Source organism: Coloeus monedula (assembly GCF_965178545.1).
Source record: "Coloeus monedula genome assembly, chromosome: 14".
Classification (NCBI taxonomy): domain Eukaryota; kingdom Metazoa; phylum Chordata; class Aves; order Passeriformes; family Corvidae; genus Coloeus; species Coloeus monedula.
In genome coordinates this window covers 20,548,620-20,569,730 of record NC_138794.1, presented here as the reverse complement: position 1 = coordinate 20,569,730, position 21,111 = coordinate 20,548,620, and the positions used below count along the sequence as shown (strand labels likewise).

General features: G+C 49.2%; 1 protein-coding gene across 4 annotated transcripts in view; it reads left to right on the top strand.

Annotated features, from left to right (window-relative positions):
* Window positions 1–3,957: 3,957 nt before the first annotated feature.
* The window catches only part of CSNK1G1 (casein kinase 1 gamma 1), a 104,676-nt gene continuing 87,522 nt past the window's right edge, over window positions 3,958–21,111 (top strand). For 3 of the 4 annotated variants that reach the window (XM_082290512.1, XM_082290510.1, XM_082290513.1), the window contains exon 1: window positions 3,958–4,071. The gene's annotated coding sequence lies outside the window, so the exon portion shown is untranslated. Of the gene's footprint in view, window positions 4,072–13,205; window positions 13,269–21,111 lie in introns of all 4 variants that reach the window. The other variant, XM_082290511.1, reaches the window with a different exon arrangement.

Here is a 21,111-nt window from a genome sequence, read left to right as displayed (position 1 = left end):
GATTGGGAAGGAATTCCCGGCTGTGAGGGTGGGGAGGCCTTGGCACAGGGTGCCCAGAGCAGCTGTGGCTACCCCTGGATCCCTGGCAGTGCCCAAGGCCAGGCTGGATGGGGCTTGGAGCACCCTGGGACAGTGGAAAGTGTTCCTGCCCTTGGCAGGGAGTGGATTGAGAGGAACTTCAAGATGTTTTCCAACCCAATCCAGCCTGTGCTTCCAACACTGTTAAACACCAGTACCCCGTGCTGACCGTAGGTGTCAGCAGCATCTTCAGCTACAAACGCTGGGCTGTGCCAGGGACCGGGCAAGGCTCCTTCTGCCTTGGACCAGTTTATTTAGGAAACGCGAAGAGAATATATAAATGTATGAATGAGAGACTGGAGCTGCTCATTTCCTGAGAGTCTGTGTTATTTTGCCAGGTAAGGAAATGGCTTCAACAAAATCACCCACCGTGCCACCGGCTGAATCCCCGTGGCTTCCTCAAACCCAGCGGTGCTGCAGGGACAGGGATGGGCAGTGATGGCAACCCACTCCCCCCAGCAGATTTTATTCCCATCCCAACACGTGGAATTTTCTTCCAATAGTCCAAATTATTTTTCTGACCCCCGACCTTGAGAACATCACAGCCCTGAGAGCACAAATGAGCAATAAACTGCTCTCAGCTGAGCCCCCCATTCATGCCTGAAGGTTCAAAAGCTCCTTTTGACCCAGGCTGGGGCACCCACACTTTTCCCCAGGGGACATTGGATCACACCACAAATGAGAGCTCGGGATACACTGCTGGTACAACTGGACGTGTGTTTCAACAGGAGCTCTTGGATGCTCCAAAAGCAGCTGCAAAGTGAGCACATGAAGTTTTTAGGAGAGGAGATGGAAGTGTTCAGGAAATAAGATTTCCTGAGGGTCTAATATGTTGAATTTTAAATCTTACGGGGCAAAATGATCTTTGGGCAAGAGAGAGTGATGGAACAGACGCCATCCTATCCCGTCCCCATAGCCTCAGGCTTTTCCCTCTTCACATAGGGATAATTACAAATTGCTGCTGCTCCAGAGCACTTCTGAGCTTTTCCCGGCAGACCCCTTCTCCCCTCGTGTCCGGAACAGGACAGACGGCACATTTCTGTTGGATTTAGCTGGAAGGAAGGATCTCCTGCTGCTGTCCCACAGCCGGGGCTGTGCAGGGGGGCAGCTGCTCGGCGGGGACAGCAGATGTCCGGGCCACGGAGATGCAGACGGAGGGGAGGGGAACAGGGCCATCAGCTGTCAGGCTGCCGACCTCTCACCCCACCACGGGAAATCCAGCGACAAATCTCAGGGACCTCATCCCCAGATGAGGGGTTTTCATCGTTTTTTCTGATTTTCAAGGCTTTTCCTAAAAAATAATCTGTTGCCAGACCATGTCCAATTTACAGCCATGATTGTTGACTTCCCTCTCTTTGGGGTGCAGCCTCCCTGCTGCAGACACTGTGGTTTGGAGTTCAGGTGTTGCCTGCTTATGTTAAGGGAGTTACACTCGACTCCTTCTAGAGCATTATTAATTTCGGTAAATTCCAAAATGCATATTCCTGCTCTGGATTGAGTGGTTACAGGGCTGTTTCCATTGGAAGAGAGAAGGGTGAGACCCTGGTACCTTCTCGCTCTGAGCAGTCGCTCCTCTGCCCTCACCTCTCTGCCAAAACAGGCACTTTCAAGCTTTGTTCTTACTTTGGCTCTGTTTTCTCCCCCTCTGCACATTACCCAGAAGGGTCTGAGGTCCGTGTCTGCAGGGTCCCCCCTGCCCACGCTGCTGTGTCGGGGTGGTGCCTCCCTGTGCCTGATCCTCAACAGGAGCTTCATTGTCCTTCCCGCTGCTCCGGACAAAGGGGAATTGTCCTGCCCACCAGCTCCAGCCGCCCTGCGGCCACAAGCCGCTTCATCCCGACCGGAGATGCAAGAAGAAAGGCAGGATGTTTCCTTTCTGTTCATAATACGGCGTTTGGGAATCGGGCTGGAACCTCACCTGCCTGGGCTGAGGACGAGGAGGCAAGTAGAACCTCTGCTGGGGTGCTCCTCATCCCCCCCAAACGTTTTTGGGTCAGGTTTGACCCCCCCCCCTTCATCCAACACACAGGCTGGCGTTGGGATAAACTCCTAGGGGATTATCACAGGGCTAATGAGAATCCACACGTTGAACAGGATGTAGCAAAAGAACTACTTGGACTAAAACTGATGATAAATAATTTTGCAGAATTAAGATGCTCCTTGGGAGTGCCTAGAAAAAATGGGAGCCGAATTGCAAAAGTGCCTCTCCCTTTGATCAAAGATATTGTCAGTATTGTGATATCCACATTATTATTATTTTCCACAGATAATAGCACAAAGAATAAGCAAAATAAACTCATTCTGGAGCAGACAGGATGCTGCCAGGACAGGCTTTTCAGGTGGGTGGATTGAGACATTCTACTTTTGATATTGACAACACAAAAGGTTTGATAAGAAATATTAAGCCTTTATTAAACCTATACTGAGTCGGCCAACTGCACATATGTTTTAAAAGAGAAAGGAAAAAATCTAAAGTGAAATATCCGTTTTTATTAGAACTGGGCTTTGTTTTCAGGTTAATTATGGTACCAGGGAAAAATTTCCAAGCTCAGCCTCAGGATTATGAGGTAGTAAGGGAAATAAATAATTTTAATGCCTAAATTCTGGATCTGAACACATTTTCCGAGTGATATTTCCAAATAAACCTGTGGTTCATCCTTGGTGGGGCCCATATGCTGGCAAGCTGTTACGTGTGTGGCTGGATAATGGGATTGTCCCCAGGCTGGAGGCCTGCCCACCAGGGAGGGAGGTTTTCCTCATGGTGTTTTTAACCATTTTCAAGGAATGAGCAACCTGGTCTGGTGGAAGGTGTCCCTGCCCATGGCAGGGGGGGAATGAGTTGGTCTTTAAGGTCCCTTCCAACCCAAAGCAGTCCGTGATTCCATGATTCTATGTCAGTTTAAAACATCTGTTTAAAACTGGAAAATGCCAAGTTTCACCAGAATCAGCCTGAGAACGTCCAGGTGACAACCCCAGGGGGTTTCTGCCCCTCTTCCATAGAATCAAGGAATGGTTTGGGTTGGAAGGGACCACCCCAGTGGGTGCTGAACCTCAGAGGATGCTGAGCCCCAACGGGGTGCTGAGCTGAGCCCCAGAGGATGCAGAGCCCTGTCAGGTGCTGAGCCCAGGTTTGTGCTGAACTCTGGTGGGTGATGAACCCTGGAGGATGCTGAATCCCAATGGAATGCCAAGCTGAGCCCTGGTGGGTGCTCAGCCCCAGAAGATGCCAAGCCCCGGCGGGTGCTGAGCACGGCTGATGTTAAGCCCCTGTGGGTGCTGAACTCCAGAGGATGCTGAGCCCCGGCAGATGCTGAGCCAGGCTTGTGCTGAGGCCGGCTGCTGCTGAGCACCGGTGGGTGCTGAGCCTGGTTGATGCTGAGCCCGGCTGACGCTGAGCCCCGGTTGATGCTGAACCCCAGCAGGTGCTGAGCCCCGGCTGATGCTGAGCCTGGTTGATGCTGAGCCTGGTTGATGCTGAGCCCGGCTGGTGCTGAGCCCCGGCTGGTGCTGAACCCCAGCAGGTGCTGAGCCCCGGTTGATGCTGAGCCCCGGTTGATGCTGAGCCTGGTTGATGCTGAGCCCGGCTGGTGCTGAGCCCCGGCTGATGCTGAGCCCCGGCTGACGCTGAGCCCCGGCTGATGCTGAGCCCGGCTGACGCTGAGCTCCGCCGGGAGCGGAGCCCCGGAGGATGCTGAGCCCCGCCGGGAGCGGAGCCCCGTGCCCGCTGTGCCGCCGCACTCCCGGCCCGCCGCTTCCTCCTGGCAACGCCACGCGGTTTCCAGGGCCCGCGGTGCCCCGGAAGCGGCGCGGGCGCGGCGCGGCCATAGGGCGGAGCCGTGCGGGGCGGTGCCGGCGCCGAGCGCTGCCGGGTCGGGCTGTGCCCGTCGAGCGCCGTGAGGGAGGAGCCGCGGCGGGCGCGGGGAGAGCAGCGGCGGCTCCGGCCCGGCCCAGCCCGGCCCGGCCCGCCCGGGGAGCGCAGCGCCGGCGGAGCAGGTACGGCCGCGGGGCGCGGGCGGCGGGGCCCGGGCGGGGGGCGGTTCTCGCGGCCCGCCCGCGGCGGAGGCTCCGCCGGGCTCGGCGCTCCAGCCCTCCCGGTGCGGCGGGAGCGGCTCCGGCCGACCGGGCGGAGCAGCCGCCGTGGGGCGGCCGAGGGACCCCGCGGAGGGCGGCGGCGGCGGCGGGCGGGGGTCGCAGCTCCCCCCGGGGGCGTGGGCGAGGGGAACCGGGGCGGGTTCGGGGTGCTGGGCTGGTGCCGCCCGGCGGGGCGGAACGGCGGGATTTGGGTCGGGGGAACGTGGCAGCCCTCGCTGAGGGGCTGTCCCGGGAGTGCGGGGAAGGGACCTGCCGGGGAAGGAGCTGGAGGTGCCTTGGGAACTGCCGAGCCTGGTGGTGTTCCCAGTCTAAGGAGGAGAAGTGTTCTGTGTAACTGGAGGTGTATCAGCAACTTATATGTGTGAAGAAGTTATATATCCCCTCTGTGTCTGGGAAGTATTTCCATATGTTGTTTGGTACAGTGTGGAACTCTTAAGGTTTGGGGTTTGTTGTCTTGTCCAATAGAATCAGGATGGTTGGGGTTGGAAAGATCTTAAAGCTCATCTCATCCCACCCCCTGCCATGGGCCGGGACGCCTTTCACTAGACCAGGCTGCTCCAAACCACGTCCAAGTTGGCCTTGGACACTTCGAGGATGGGGCAGCCTCAACTGCCTCAGGAGGGTGACATCTTCCCTTCCAAAGGTTTCACTGCTGCCAACAGTCCCCTTTAGGCTTTTTCGACAGTGACTTCTCAGTTTGTGGGAAGTCTTCTGAGCAGAGCCCAAGCTCTGTTGAGCTGCCTCCCCTGCCCCGAGTTCGTGTGACATTTTCTACCTTCCTCATTTCTGGGGGCTCACCCTGACCTGCCTAAAGTCCCACTGTCATGGGTGTGACCTCAGACTTGATTTTTTTTTTTTTTTATCAGTGACCTAATGCCTGTCAGCTTGTGCAGCCACTCCCCAAGTTCTTCAGGACTTGCCTTTTCCTTCCCTCAGCTCCCCAGCTGCCGGCTGTGATTTACCCAGATAAACCATCTCTACATCCCTGGTTCGGTGCTTTGTTGGTAACTCAGTGTCTGCTGGGAGAGGATGATGGGTGAACTGGGAATCACGAGCTTTGTTTCTGTTGAGAAGCTCTTATCAAATATTAGCAGCATTTTCCCACAGACACATTCCAAAAAACACAAAGAGTGCCTTTGAGTTATGAGTTTGTGGAGATTCAGGCTGCAAAATCTGTGAAGGATTCCTCACTGCTTGCCAGTGGCTCAAGTTTTGGAAGCGCCTGGGTGGTGAAGTGTTACTGATGAGAGAATTTGGGTTTCATGACATTGCTGTTGTAGAGGGATGCACACATTGGTTATTTCCACGTGAAGCTGGGCTCACACTGGAGCTCTTGGAGTCAGAGATGAGCTGGGGGTGCTGCCAATGATAAAAATCACCAGGAGCTCTTGTGCGGGAAAGGTGACCGCTGGCAAGGTGTGACCAGATAAGAAAAGAATTTGAACACTGTGGTGTGGAATAAAAAAAAAAAAAATTCATTCTTAGCAAAAAAACCCGCAGATGTACTTAGGAAGAGTGGAGCATGGAGGTGAGAGCTGCCAGGGAAATCTCAGCTTCCATGTTGAAGTTCTGGCCGCCGGTGTAGCGGCACCCCGGCACCGCTGATACTCCAGCCTTCTGGCAAAAATCTTGCCGACTCCAGTGAAATTTTAGACTATTGGCTTGATAAAATCAGGGCTTTATGCTCACACCTAAGCTTTTTTCAGATACAAGTGTTTCTTTAAACAGTTCCTACCCTGAAATCACTTTTTCTGGACTTGGCTGGTGCCTTTTTTATTTTTTAAGAACTGTTGGGTGGTGAGGAAGAGGAGGCGTAGCTCTCTGCTTTCCTCTGCAAGTCTATAACTCTGTGTTTTCAACTGCTGGCCAAAAGTCCTTGCAAGTTTGGGCCAATTTGGGCTCCTTGCTGTGTTCTGTGTAAGCGCAGTTTTCTGGCCATGAGGGCTGGAAACTCGCACTGGATTCTTACAATAAATTTATCCGTGGCTGGTACATACCTGCCTGTGTTTTTGCCAGAGTTCCTTCCTGTAAATCAGCTCTTCTCTCCCTTGGTGCTTTCGGAAAGCTTGGCCTGAATGTTGGCTCCTTATTTTCAGAACCACACAGTCACTCTTTTCCATGTTCTGTGTCGCTCTCTTCGCTGCACGTGTTTGCTCAAAGCTAAGCCCCGCGGGGAGCGGGGCAGGGGAGGGCTCTCTGGGATGCTGTGCCGTGCCATGGAGGATTCCTTTGTGCTGGTACCCTTCATGTCTGAGACAGGTTGGTGGCTCACGGGTCATGGCAGCAAGCTAATATCCCGTCTCTTTCTTTTTCCTTGGATTAAAGAGCTTTCCAGTTCGTAGAAGTGTTTCTTGTGAAGTCTGAAGTGTGTGACCTTGCCTCATTCCAGCCCATCTATCGTGCTCTTCCATAGGAGTTTTTTTCATGCTGTTCCAGTTCTCTGTACTGGTTTGCTGTGCCGGAGTCACCGGTGGAAAATATTCAGGCAGGCTCAGAGCTCCACTGTGAGGGGAGTTGTGAGCTGGGCAGGATCCTGAGTCCATCCTAGTCCACAGCCACTTGCTGCTTTCCCTGCCCTGACACTGCCCCCTTTTCCAGCTCTTTGGAAGCAATCAGCCACTGTGTATTTTCAGGTTAACAGATGAAATCCTGTGTAATGCCTTAAAAAGTGCTACCAGATGAGACCAGGAATCCATCTGGCCTGGTATCCTGCTCACTGGTAACCAGGAGCAGATGCTTGGGGAGGGGAGAACACAAACATGGCAGATCTAATCCAGGGAAATAGCACTTTATTTTTCTCTCTCCGGCAGTTCATGACCTCCCTGAGCCAGGTGTTGAATTTAGGAGACTTCACACTTCTCTTCATGATATTTGTGATTTTAGGAAAATACTTCTTCCATTCCTAGTAGTCTCTTGGCTGAATTGTCCTCATATATTTAGACTTTCTGTGGCTCTTCTTGTTTTTCGTGTCATTGACAGCTCTGCTCCAGCCTCCTTGAGACAGGTAAGGCACGAGGGGTGGAGCACAGGACAACAGGGGATGTTGACAGAGGTGCTGGGTGATATTTATGGTGCGGGTTCCTCTTCAGAGGTATTTTAGAGGTATTTTATCCTATATTATTGTCTCTGTAATTACAGATGTTGTGCTTGTTCATTAGTGATCTTAAACCCATGGAGCCATGGTTTTTGTGGAATACTCTGCTGTAGTCCTGCTTCCTATGGTTAGCCTGAGTTCAGTCTGTGGTGTTTCTTGAAGTTGACGTTAGGGTGGTTGTTCCTGATGTGCTGCACTGTGAATTGTATCACCCACTCAGATCACGAGATTTTACTGCAATTCCTTGGAGTCATGGCTCTTATTTACTTCTCATCCTGAATTATTCAGAGTAGCAAATGTTGTCATCTTAGTAACACGGCTCGGTGTCGTTGAGCAGAATCCTTTGGTGAGTCCCTTCTGCTGCAAAAGGGACCAGTGATACGTTCTTCCCCCTTCCTTACCCTTCTTTACCAGTTATTTATGTACATGTTATTTATGTACATGTACATTTTCCTTTTATCCTGTAGGGCTTTTCTCTCTAGAGAAGTTTGATGGATTCTGCCATCTAGTATTGCTTTTTTCAATGGAGTATATCAGCTGCTTTTCCCTTGTTGATGTGCTCTGTCCACTGCAAAAGGAAGAAGGAAAAGGGTGAAAAAAGACAGCAGCCCCTGACTGCTGAGACACAGCTTCATTTTGTACATTATAATTAGCCCTGCAGCAATTTAGGCTGGTCTTTGGGCCAGCTCTGGTTTGCCCAGCATCGCTGGGGTTGCCCAGATGCTGCTGCATCGTTCTGTGAAAGCTGGGCCAAGAGACTTTCAGGTACCAGCTTTAACCAATAACTTCCCCATCTCCTCCTGTGTGACTTTGGGGTAAAGTGAGGCTGTTGCTGTCACCTCATCATCCTTTGCCACCAAAAGCCTGATTTCTGGGGTCAAGCGGGGAGGGAGGAGATGGCCAAGCTCAGCACAGTGCGTGTAAAACACAATTTTAATTTTTGGGAGACATTGTCTGATGATTCATTAACACAATAATAGATCCTGTGGCTTCTAACCGTTTTTTCTTACTAAAAGCTTGTAAATTTAGATTTTGTTTCGTTCTTGGACATTTAGCCTTGCTGTACAGATGGGTTGGCTTTGATTACTTGGTCAGATCACACCATAGGGCTCACACCAATATTCCAACTGCCATCCAAGGTGAAGGCAGGAATTAGTTTTGATTCGATGTTAAGATGAAATTCTTTACTGTGAGGGTGGTGAGGCCCTGGCACAGGTTTCCCAGAGCAGCTGTGGCTGCCCCATTCCCTGGCAGTGTCCCAGGCCAGGTTGGACGGGGCTTGGAGCACCCTGGCCTAGTGGAAGGTGTCCCTGCCCGTGGCAGGGGGTGGAACTGGATGAGCTTTAAGGTCCCTTCCCATCCAAACATTCCATGGTTCTATGAGTTTCTGCTTCTCTCATCCACCCCTGGAGAGGAATCACTTTTTGCTGTTTAAGAACCAGTGTCACACTGTCCTGGCATTTGCTCTGGTGACACGGAGGCACGTGGAGCCTGGCTACCGCCGGCTGCTGGCAGTGTGACGGCTGCTGTCGCTGCTCCGGTGTCTGAGGCTCTGGTTTTCTGGCTTAAACTTGGAATTCTGATTTACAGAGGATTTCTTGCTGACACAAAAAACTTGAATTGCTCAAATAGTGGTGTCAGCTTAGGTCCTCTAAATGTTTGCTTAGTCCTTGTGGGTTTTTTAATGTCCAGTGGCTCCTCTACTTTTCACTGTGTTTTGAATTTGAGTGGTTTTGCTATGTCCACTTGCAAACCAGACATTTGAGTTTTTCCATCATACTTTTAGACTTCCAGCGTTTGTGAACAAACACACCTGACCCTTGGTTTTGTCTTTCCATCTGACTTGTACTGTGTTGATTTTTTTCTAGCTGTGGATTTTCACATGGCTAATTCTTGTCCCATCTGTAGGAGTTCTTGAGGAGATGAGGTTCTTATGAATCACCTTTCCCCCCCCCACCCCCCCCAACTGCATCCTCCTCAAATATACTCTTCTCTGGATCTACTGGCTTTCTCTACTCCTCTTCTGCAGGGTGAGAGGAGCCTTTGATTGTGATTGCAGGGACCACTGTCGTGGTGCTGTTTTGATCCATTCAGTCCTTGTTCTTGTACAGGCTTCCAGTTGTCCCAAAACCTTCTCAGATCCTAATGAATCCAAGCCTGAGTGTGGGAGCCGTTCTTTGAGGTGCTGTCACACAGCTCTTTCACATTGCCTTCCTATTCTCAGCCTGAATTTTGCCTCCGGACAGCTTCCCTCCATTCCTTGCTGGCTGTACCCTTGCAGCCAAGGGCCTGGAGGGACAGGACAAGGGGGAATGGCTTCCCACTGCCAGAGGGCAGGGATAGATGAGTTACTGGGAAGAAGTTCCTCCCTGTGAGGGTGGGGAGGCCCTGGCACAGGGTGCCCAGAGCAGCTGGGGCTGCCCCTGGATCCCTGTAAGTGTCCAAGGCCAGGTTGGATGGGGCTTGGAGCAACCTGGGCTAGTGGAAGGTGTCCCTGCCCATGGCAGAGGGGTTGAATGGGATGGGCTTAAGATCCTTCCAACCCAACCCATTCTGGGATTCTGTGAAATCTCAGAATTGTTGTACCTACTTCATCTCTGTGTTCCACATTAACACCCTCCACCCCCCGACCTTTGATTTTTACTTGAGGGAGTCGGTATTTGAACTCCTTGTTAAATGGCCCATTTGATTTCTGGTTCATCAGACACTCCCTACTTTTTAAACAATCCCTTTTTTTTTTTTCTAGAAATTAGCAAAAGCAACAATGAAACTCAGTCGGGGTGAAATTACCACCATTTTCTCCTGGCTTTTCATATGTTCTTCCTTATTGTCGGATCCATTTGGAGCAGCCCATCTCCTGCAATGGATAGGTGTCTCTTACCTGTCTCAATCTTCTGGTTTGCTTTGCTCATCTGTGAGCAAATCTCTTCTGGAGAGCAGCTTAATAGCCTGAAGAGTTGACAGTGATTCCACCCTCAAGATCAGCCTGACAGTTTCTGTGTTGTGGAAGACAATTGAATAGCTTGGATTTGCTACTCTGAGCATTTAATGCAGGAATTGGGGATATTCACTGGGGAGATGGGAAAACTGTTTTCCTGTCTGCCTCTGCTCTCCTGCTCCCTTTTTTTTTTTCTTTTTTCTTCTTATAATTATATTATGACATTCCTTTAGGCTGGGAATATTGTGGCTGTTTACAAAGATGTGAAGGTTTCTCTGCAGTTCCAAATCTTTTTCCTGAAGCCATCGTGTCTCTGTAGCTCTCTAAGATGAGTTGGCCACGTTGTGTGGGGTGCATTAGAGGAGCCACATCATTTATTAAATATCCTGAGTAGCTGCTGTCCTATATACGTGTTTTAATGTCTCGGGATAAAGCCTGGGGAGTTCATGCAGTCTGTGTTGAGGTTAAGAAAACTCTGGAATACCTGCTTCCTATAGAGCTGCTCCTTTTTCCCAGCCCACAAGGAATCGCTGTGCATCAGTGCCAAAGGTAGTTAAATGAAGTTGTAGGAGAAACCTATTTGAACTGTGTGAAACCAACCTGTCTGATGTGTTTCCTGGAGCTATTTACTTTATGCTGGAAAACACAGTCACTTCCATGGTACCAATTTGCTGCAGAGCTCAGTTCAGGATTTAACCCCTGCTGTGCCCTGGGCCGATCCCCCAGTGTGGGCAGCAGAGGAGGGGGGATTCTGCCCCTCTGCCCCACTCAGGTGAGACCCCCACCTGCAGAGCTGCCTCCAGACACTGGGTCCTGACATCAGAAGAACATGGAGCTGCTGGAGAGAATCCAGAGGAGGCCCCGGGGCTGCTCCAGGGCTGGAGCCCCTCTGCTCTGGAGCCAGGCTGGGAGAGCTGGGGGTGCTCACCTGGAGAGGAGAAGGCTCCAGGGAGAGCTCAGAGCCCCTTGCAGGGCCTGAAGGGGCTCCAGGAGAGCTGGAGAGGGACTGGGGACAAGGGCTGGAGGCACTTTGGACAAGGGGGAAAGGCTTCAAACTGCCGGAGGGCAGGGATAGATTTGATACTGGGAAGGAATTGTTCCCTGTGAGGGTGGTGAGGCCCTGGCACAGGTATCATCTTTCTTGTAGAAATAAGCCAAACTCAGTGTTCCTTTGTTTTGCACATTCATTTCTGAGTTACAAGTCAGAGGATAGATTCAGATCGTTTCAGTTGTCATCCTTCACGTTAATGGAGGGCTCACAACAGGGAAAACAAACACAGGAAATCTGTCTGCATCTGGCTAGTCTTGCTCTCAGCCAGGAGGGATGTATAAATTGACCATAGACTCATTGACTTGTTCAGGTTGGGATGGCCTTTAAGATCATTGAGCCCAACCATTAACGTTACGTCTCTTAGCTAAAATCCTTTAGGTGGGTTTTGGAAGAGCAGCAATTTGAAGCCTCTCAGACTTGCTGGATCTTCAAGCTTTCATTCCTCATCACTCAAAATTCCTTCCAGATCTGACTGCTGTTTGTTTGGGTCTATTACAGCAAATGAGAGGAAGTTCTCTAAAATACTACTTTAATATTGTTCATTGACAGTGGCAATTCTGCCAAGTGTAATGGAAGGGTTTGACTCTTCTCAAGACTGGAACAAGCTGCTTCATTGTGCAGCAATCCCATCCCGCCTGATCTTGGCTGTCCTTAGTTACCTTGTAACTGTCTTCCTTTGTAATGCACAAGGCCAGTTTAGTTTCTGCAGCTTGTTTTTATTTCCTAGATCTTAGAAGAACAAGTTTCAATGAGCAAATGAAACTTAAGAACCTTTAACGTCTTATTTTAATGAAGCAGAGGCCACAGGCTTTGTAGTTGTCTCTTTTCAAGTCCGGGTTAGACTTCAAAGGTCTCGCCTTCAGGAGTTTCACACTGACTCGTTCTTGCTGTCGCTTTTTGGCAGGTCACAGCACTCTGGTGTGTGCTGGGGGAGAGACTGGGGCAACACGTGCTTTAAGTAACTTCTTAGACGGAAAGAAACACTTCCAGCATACCTACTGTGTCATTCTTCCAGCTAGTGAGGTTCTTGAAAGTGTTCAAGGCCAGGTTGGATGGGGCTTGGAGCAACCTGGCCTAGTGGAAGGTGTCCCTGCCCATGGCAGGAGGTGGAACAAGGTGATCTTTAATGGCCATTCCAATCCAAATCAGTCTATGATTTTGTAGTTCTTCCCCACCCTGAGTAATTTTCACTCCCTGGTTGCTCTCACATTTTTCTAGCCATGGCCTACCCCAGCTGGCTTGCCTTCACTGCCAGGTTGGATGCTTCGGAGGCCCTCGGGTTCTCAAAATTATCATCCTGCAGCTGACATCAGGCCTGTAGCCACTTTGGCATCTGATACTGCTTCCCAACTGTCCTCTGTTTGGAAAGGTTTTGACAGGTTTCCTGCTCTGAAGCAGCTCTGTGCAGTGTTGGCAGCGCTGAGGCTTCAGTTTGACTTGTGATAGATGCAACACCAGTGTGGTAAATCATCGCTGGGCTGTGCTTTGCGTCTCTGGGGGGAATATCTCTGCTCAGATCCCTGGTATTCTGTGATTAAAATCCGAAACTGATATTAGGCTCCAAAGCAATTCACAACCCTTTGTTTTTGTGTGGATTTGCTGGGTACAGCACTGGTACTTAGTGTTTTTTATCCTTTCTAAATGTTAGGAGTTACTGCACGTGCCAAAATGCCTTTGCCTTGTCAAGATCCACAACGGGGAGTGGGATGTTTTGGAACCACTTGTTCTGTTCTTCCTGGTTCTTCAGCTTTAAGGAGACAATGAGATTGAAGGCAGGGGTTTGGGGGGAACTTGGCTGCTGTGGTGATAGCTACAGGTTTTGGCTGGGGCACCTGGGGGTCATGGCGTCCTCTTGGCTGGGGCCACTGCAGGGGCAGGTTTGGTAAGAGCAGCGATGTGCAGGGTGACTGTTGGATGTTCAGGGAGCCTTCTGTGTCACCATCTGTTTGCAGAGGCATCAGGGGATGGAGCGTGACTTCAGATGCCTTTTGGACCGTAGACACTCAACATTTAATGTGAGAAACCTTGTGCCTGGTGTGGTCATCTTCGTAATCCTGGCTTTGTGTTCTTGAGCTAATGCTTCTGTTTGGGTTTCTGGCACCAAAACAGGTTCTTGAGCATCTCTGAAGGCCTGTGGGGCTGAGGCAGATAGTTCAGAAATTCCCCAGTGGTGTCCTGAAACTAGATTTTTTAACTTGTTTTTTCCTATGGGTAGATTCTTGCAGTGATCCTGGACATCAAACCTCAGTTGCGTGCTGTGGTCCTTCCATGGGCTCGTGGTTGATACTGATCCTGAGACCTAACACAGTTGAAGCAGCTGAGTCACCCCTGCCTTTTTGGCTTGGAAAATTATTAAATGTTAGACAAAGCTGTTGGCTTTTGGTAACCTGGGGCTCGTCTTCACAAACTGTTCAATCAGCCTCTGCTAACATTTACAAAACCTTGGAATAATCCCCGAGTTCCTGTCGATCCACTCTTGTGTAGCTGTTAGAACTGTAGTGTGAGGTGTGGTAGAGGAGGAAATGTGCTTGCTAAGGAGGTGTTCTAAAATACATTTGTGCTGAAACCCCATCTGTTAAATCTTCTTGAGCTCCTCCTGCCGACTCTGAATGTAGTAGTTTACACATTGGAGCAAAGCAGCCCAAACGGGACTGCCGTGTCCTGGTGCCGAGTTTGTGGGGTTCTCAGAGACATCTCCTCTTTGATGGATTGGGTTTGGGCTCCCCGTTAATAGCTTCTAGATCATTCAGAATTAAATGGAGTCGATCTTCCATGGGATTTACCCTGGGACCAGTGCTCCACACCAGTATCCAAGCTTCCCACAACTAACAGACTTGCCTGAGGCACAGGTGGCTAAATTTAGTCTTCCGGCGAGCTTGGTGTGACCTTGTGCTGCAAGGACTTTTTCTGCTTGTGTCTCTCTCAACACGTAAACGCCGCTTTTGTGCGGTGGACGGAGCTTTGAGGCTCGACGATGCCAAGCAGCTTTTAGTGTTTGTCACTGGCCAGCGCTTCCAGTGTGGCTGTTAGCAGGAATTAATTCCAGATCTGAGTGCAGGGCGAAAGGTCCACAAGTGATCTACAGGTACAAAGCCATCCTCACTGGTGGGTATTAGGGCTTCAAAGGAGACAGACATGATGTGGTGTGTAGAGCAGATTACTTGCTAACAAACATTTCTAATTGACAGCTACGCTGAAGATTAGGGCTTGAAAGGAGAAGTTGAATCAAAGCTACTTCATACAGATGCAATTTCCTAACTGTGGGAAAGGTAATGTTTGCCTTTGAGGTAACATGAAGCTTATCTGTGCAAAATAGCACTTTACTTCAGCTTCTGGGAGAAGTTTGTAGTGTGTGTGAGATGGTGCACAGAGGTGGCCAGTTCTGGCATCTGCTTCCTTGCGTGGGTTTGCCTCCTTGTGTGAAGTGAGACATCCTCCATGTTCAACTTTGGCAACTTCTCGTTGAAGCTGCTTCTAATTAAATACATAATTCAACCTACGAGCATAATGAAGAAGATGCCTTCAGTGTGTACTCAGCCTCTGGAGCTCTTCTGCCATCCTCAAAAAATGCCAGACTCCTCTGAAGTTGGCAACATGCTGCCAGCTGAATGGGAGAAGTTGCTGGGAAGTTGAACAGGATTTTCAGGTGTCTGCCGCGCTGTTCAGGAGCACAGAGAGTGGTGTGGGTTTTTTGCCTTGTGAAAGAAACTCTTTTGCAGGTGACTGGGCAAAACCCTTTTGGTTGGCATGGGCATGGCTTGGAGCTGCTGGGACTCATCTCCCTGGTGTTGACTTGGTTGTTGTTGGCGTGCTGGTCTCTTGCTTGCTACAGATAGAACACATGGTTTTATTTTTCGGAAGGCTGAAATACTAATCTGATTAAGAATTAGGGTTGCTGAGTGATACACTGAGTGAACTGCAGTGGGTGAGTGTGTGACTCCTCCTATTGTGTTGTGCATTTCTGGTCATTGCATCTTCACCAGGGTTGGAAAACATATGGGGAAGGGAAATAGAGTTGAAGGCAGATGAGCAGCTGCCTATCCTGGGGAGTCTGAAATGCCTGAGACGATTGGGAGGATCTCTTTAAAAAGCAGGCAGCAAACTTCTGAATGTTGTTCTGGAGCTGTGTAGAAGCTGCTGGTTTAGAAGGTTGGACAAACAAAAAAGTGTTTGGACAAACCCAGGATCAGCATGTCCATAAAATGAGTGTTGGTAGGACTGGGCAGTTGAGTCCATGCCAACATCTGTAATCCAGCGGTGGCAGATCCTGGAGCAGCCAGCAGAATTTGCTGCTCCCTCGATCATCCTCAATTGTCGTGGACAGAACTGACACAAGTGTTCTGCTGCTATTAATCCCGCCTTTATGAACCTCCTGCCTTTCCAGAATCCTGGGGCAGCATGAGGAGGTGGTATTTCTGAAGAGCTCTGGAGGATGCCTTAGGGATTCTTACAGGAGGGGAAATCTCCAGCTGTTTCCAGGATACTGTCCATACCTACAGGACTCCCATGCTGTGCTGTTCAAAGGAGATTTGCTGTACAATGTACTGTGGCTTATGAGTAAAAACATTCCAGGGGGGATAGGTAGAAACGGAAAGGAGGGAAATAAAATCAGAAATTAGGGATGAAGAAAGGAATTGAACATAAAGTTCTTGGTCCCTTTAAAAGGGAAAAATTCTTGAAATTCCACCTTTCTGTGCAGAAAGTGGGAGGAGGTGGTCATAATGCCTCTCTTCAGCTTTCCCAGTGTGGGATCCAGCAGGCAGCTGGGCTGGCAATCAGCTGCTAGCCCAGAATGGAGCAGGGACAGCCAGGAGTGAAGCAGCACATGTTGATGTCCTACTGTGTGTCATACTAATTACATGCAGTGTATATACACGTAGGGATGATCCTGATGTGTCCCTGGGGCTGTTTTGCTTGTGTTCGTGTCATGGCTGACTAACTGTGGGTTGCTTTTTTAGCTTCCTGCTCTGTGCCTGCTAAAAATCTAGTTTTAATCAGACTGACCTATTAAACCAGTGATTTTAAGCACGGCTGAGGAGCCATTAATGTAGTTTCATACCTAAACATGAAACTTGGTATTTCAATACTTTCCCTGGGATTGAAACATCCTGTTGTGGAATGTTCACAGCTTGAAGGCTTGTTTGTTACCTCCGCAGAGGTACCTGCTGTGCCCAAAAGGGGAGATTTTGTCCTGCCTTTCCCATATACTGCTCGTCAAACCTGTTCCTGAGCTGCTCTGAGTTTCTAACCTGGCACAGAGCTCTCCAGGTATTGTTGGGTCGGTTTTCTCCTGTTGCTGTAATTAGTTAGCCTTGCTCAGCAGTGGGTCTGATAAGGGGAGAAACTACCAGGAATTCCTGCTGGGGGTTCCTGCAGCTCTTTGGTTGCTTCATGTTATGAAGAGCACATGTTAAGTTTTCCTTCAGAGATGCTGTTTCATCCTGGTGTCAGTTCTAGACTGCCAACATCTTCCCAACCTTTGGGGCACGTGTGGATTGTTGTGGGGTTCACACATGGCAGAGGAGAACCAGAAGCAGCAAAAAACCTGAGGTCTCCTAAAACTCTTGAGGAGCAGCAGAGGCCCTGAGGAACGGAGACTACTCAGCTTAACTTAGTGTTGCTCCCTCTGTTTAGAGAGCTGTGGTGTCACCTGAGCATGTGATGAACTTTCTGAATCTCTCGAGTAGGGAAAAAGGATTTTAAATATCTGCATTTGGGTTACTGACTTGTGCTTAGGTCTGAGGAGGGGTATGAGCTGAGCTGGCTGTTTGAAAGAGCATTAAATCAAGAGTCTGTTAATGATTGAGTAAGCCCATGTAGTAAGGGGGAAATGTGGAGCAAATCATTGTTGCTGCTCAGGTTAGGAGCAGCGAGTGCTCCAACAGCTCTGTTATCCTTTCTTCAAAAGAACGTGAAGAACTGAAGCAGTTCACCTTCAGATGTGAATCAAAGGGATCTTGGAAGAAAACTCCTTAGACTAGATGGGAAATTATTTTTAAATTTTTTTTTTATTAAGTATTACTGCGTGATGGTCTGGGTTGAGATTGACATCTGGAGTGTGAACTCGGCCATGTCTGACAGCAAATGCCATTTAGCACGACTTTAAACTTAACTTAGGAGGGCTTTATCCTTCCTCCCAGAGGCACTGGGAGTGGGAACATTTCTTGTGCAGATGCTAGACAGATATTAACTGTGTGATTCATGTAACCTGTAAAGGGATCCTTGGAAAAGAAGAAAATAATAATACAAAATATGAGCAAAGTGCACGGTGATCATGGTAATAGGGAGCATGTGAGGCACATACTGTGCGCTTCAGAGGGGAGTATAAGGTGAGTGAGTGCTGGCTAGAGGCACTTGGGGCAGATTGTGATCAGAGTCTTCCTCAAAGCCTTTTTCCATACAATAATGAGAGTTCAAAATCCCACTTCTAAATAATTTTCATAACTCAGTGTTTAGTCGAGGTGGATGCTCTGTTTCAGCCCTTCTCCCTGAACTCAGGGCACCCAGACCCTTACTGGGCACTCTGCTCTTGCTGCAGGGGAAGCCAAAAGGGAGAAAACTATTTCTTTCCAGTAAAAAGAGAGTAAAAAGCAGATGTTTCATATTAAGATAACGTGCTTGTTTTTCCCTGAGCCACACGCTCTCTTTCTTCCAGGCTACTGTTCATTGCACAGTATCTGCAGCTGCTGCAGGGGAAAAGGTTAAATCATCTCAAAGTGAACAAGTAAAGTACTCCTTGGGTGGGCTTTCCCTGTTTGAGTTTCAAGCTCTGGAAGCTGTACCAGGCAGGTCAGGGTTTGGGAGCAGAGGCTCACGTTGAATGGATAAAATAGAGTTCTCTTTGTGAGCGTCCTCAGCCGAGCTGTCACATCTCTGTGCTTCCAGGCCGAGGTGTCACCAAACCACATCATATGGAATGATTGCTGCTGAAAGCACGTAGTGCAGCTCCATGCTGGGAACACCTCAGGTACAGTCAGGGAAAACATCTCCTGAAATTTAATTTAGAATAAGCAGGACTCTATTCCTGATGAGTCAAAAGATTTAAAGAATTTCATTCCATGATACTCCTGTGTTGCAAGTAGGCTCTACCTGAACTTGCCTTCACGTTTTCTCTAAATTTTGTATTCTTGTGTTATTTGAGGCACTGTTCTGTTCCCTTTCATCACGAAGACGGCTGGCATCAGTTTTGAAGCCTTTAATATTTTGCTGTTAATAAAGTGTAGGCTCCTGTTGTGTGTTAGGGACAGGCAGTTTACTGGGAATATCGAAGCTTCATATGCTGGGATTGCATTGGGCATGGCATTAGGTAACTCCAAAAAATATTTGCTGTTTTCCTTTTGTAAAGACAGAATTGAGATCTACACCTGTTCACAGCATTCCCTTGCTGTGTTGGAAGTATGTGGGCTACTCATGAGTTAAGGGAGTTGGGAGAGAGATGTCAAATGGGTTTTGTAAGCCACAGGTTTGTATAATTCTGGTTTTTTACCTTGGTGTGAGCTGATGAAGGCTGTTCTGAGCAGTGCCCAAGTACAGTGTGGGATAAAGGCTGACTCTTTCTTCAGCTGAGCAGAATGAATGTAGATGTCAGCTTTAAGGTGTATGCAGGGAGGAATTTGCAAATTACTGAGTCCAAGCAGGAGCTTTGCTTCAAGTGCAGTTATGAAGGCATTCATCTTTCTGTCCGGCTCTTCCTCAGGCATTGAATGTGTTTGGTTTTGGCAAAAAGACAGCAAAATCTACTCAACAGTGTATGACTTTTCCCCCTTTGACCCTGCTACTTTCCATGTTTTAAGGGCAGACAGCCTTAATGTGTCACTGAGGTCCTTTCTGCTTCACTGCTGCCCTGCTGGTTTTGATATCTACTGATAATCGGCAGATAACGTTGCTGATTTACTCACAGCAAAATGCTGTTTATTGAGTCTGTGCTGTCAAAGTTTGTGTCTCTTCCCCTCCTGCCAAGAAGTGGTTATTTACACCTGTGTGATGTTGAAGGGTCAGCAGGGGGTAAGTCAGGTCACAAAGCCATCAGTGGTGCTAGTGGCAGGACAGTCCACTCCTGCTGCCCTAAGGTCCAGAGAGGGTTAAATGGAGCTGACAGGAGGTGGGCTCAGATGTTGTTCAGGTAGCCAGGGACTCTAGTGGCTACAAAAACTTTGGGTGAGTCTGGAGAAGAACTGGACACAAGCTCGTGAAGAGGCTGCCCTGGGTGTTCTTCACAGAATTGTAGAATGGCCTGAGTTGGAAGGGACCCACAAGGATCAGTGAAGTCCGGCTCCTCACCTTGCACAGGACAACCCCAGCAATCACACCCAGAGCACTCAGATGCCCAAACTGACTTGGGGAGGCCCAGAAATACAAGCCACTGGAGGTGGAAAAATGCACGGAGAAGTTCAGTATTCTTACTCTCTTCCTTTCCTTCCCAAACATCTCTGCACAGCTGCTGTTCCAAATTGGAGGTTAAGCTAGCTGTGCCCTATCCTTCGATTCACCTCTGTGCCTCTTGGAGGACGTGACGTGAGGTGTTTCACCTCTGAACTGGATCATCAAATCCAACTCCTGGCGCTGCACAGACACCCCTGCAATCCCACCCTGTGCCTGAGAGGTTGTCCAAAAGCTCCTGGAGCTCTGGCAGCCTTGGGGCCGTGACCATTGCCTGGGGAGCCTGGGCAGTGCCTCACTGAGTTCCCCCTCTGGGGGAAGAACCTTTTCCTAATATCCAACCTAACCCTGCCCTGGCACAGCTTCAGTTTCATATATTTAAAGGTTTGTGCTGAAGCTGTCTGGCAGAGTTGAGGTGTCCTGAAGGTGCTTTAATGGTCTGCAGAGACCTGATATTTTTCCATATGGGTGTGGAATGCTTTTTTTGAGAGTCTGCTCATGTGAACCCCCCACTGATCAAGGACCGATGGGTTGCTTTTGAGATAAGTCACTTGTTTTTGGAGAATTACACATCCCAGAGAATTACACAATCCTGGGCACTGCTAAGCTAGGTTCTCACTGAGCTCAACACAAGTGCTGGAGCATCACGCTGGCTCTTGAGGCTGCTTTCCAGCATCTAATGCTGGTGGGAGCCATTGTACCTTTTCTGCTGTGCTTGATGGTGTGAACACTTTGGAGTAGGGCAGTGCCCATTAGGTTGGAATTTGAATATTATTCTTGTGCTTTAATTTGGGAAGAGTACAAACACCTCGAGCCTAAAGATGAGAAGCTTTTTTAAAGTGTTACCCAGAGTTTTGTGCTGCTAACTGGTAATAAAATAATAATGAGCTGAAGTACAAAAGATCCAAGAACTGTCTGTGTACCAGCTTCCTGAGAGAACTACGGAGAAGTGGATTTGTAGAGTCACCTTCCCTGCTGTGGCAGAAGCCATGTCTTCCTCGGGGAGCCAAAAAGGGGCTGTGCTCTACCCCCACCTTGGAAGCACTGTGCCACAGAAGTCACAGCTCCTGGGTCAGGCTGGCACATATTTCCCCAGCCCCTGGAGGAGATGAAAGACCTGGTTGTGTACCCCAGGTAGCAAATATTGCTTTTCACACGATGCCTCCAAGGACGTTAGTTTTTACTCTGAAACTGAAACAAACTTCTCATGTGCTCCTTCCTTTGAAAATTAATGGGGAAAACAACCTGCAAGGCTTCAAGCTTCTGGTGAAGACTTGTTCTCTCACACTGACAGCTCAAAGAGGTTGTGGGGGTCTTTGTGGCTTCTCCAGCCAGTGTAGTGGTGTTTCTGTGATTCTGTGATACCCAGATAATGGTTTAGGTTGGAAGGGACCGCAAAGCTCATCTCATTCTGACTCCTACCATGGGCACGGACACTTTTCACTAGACGAGAGCCCTGTCCAGCCTGGTCTTGAATAC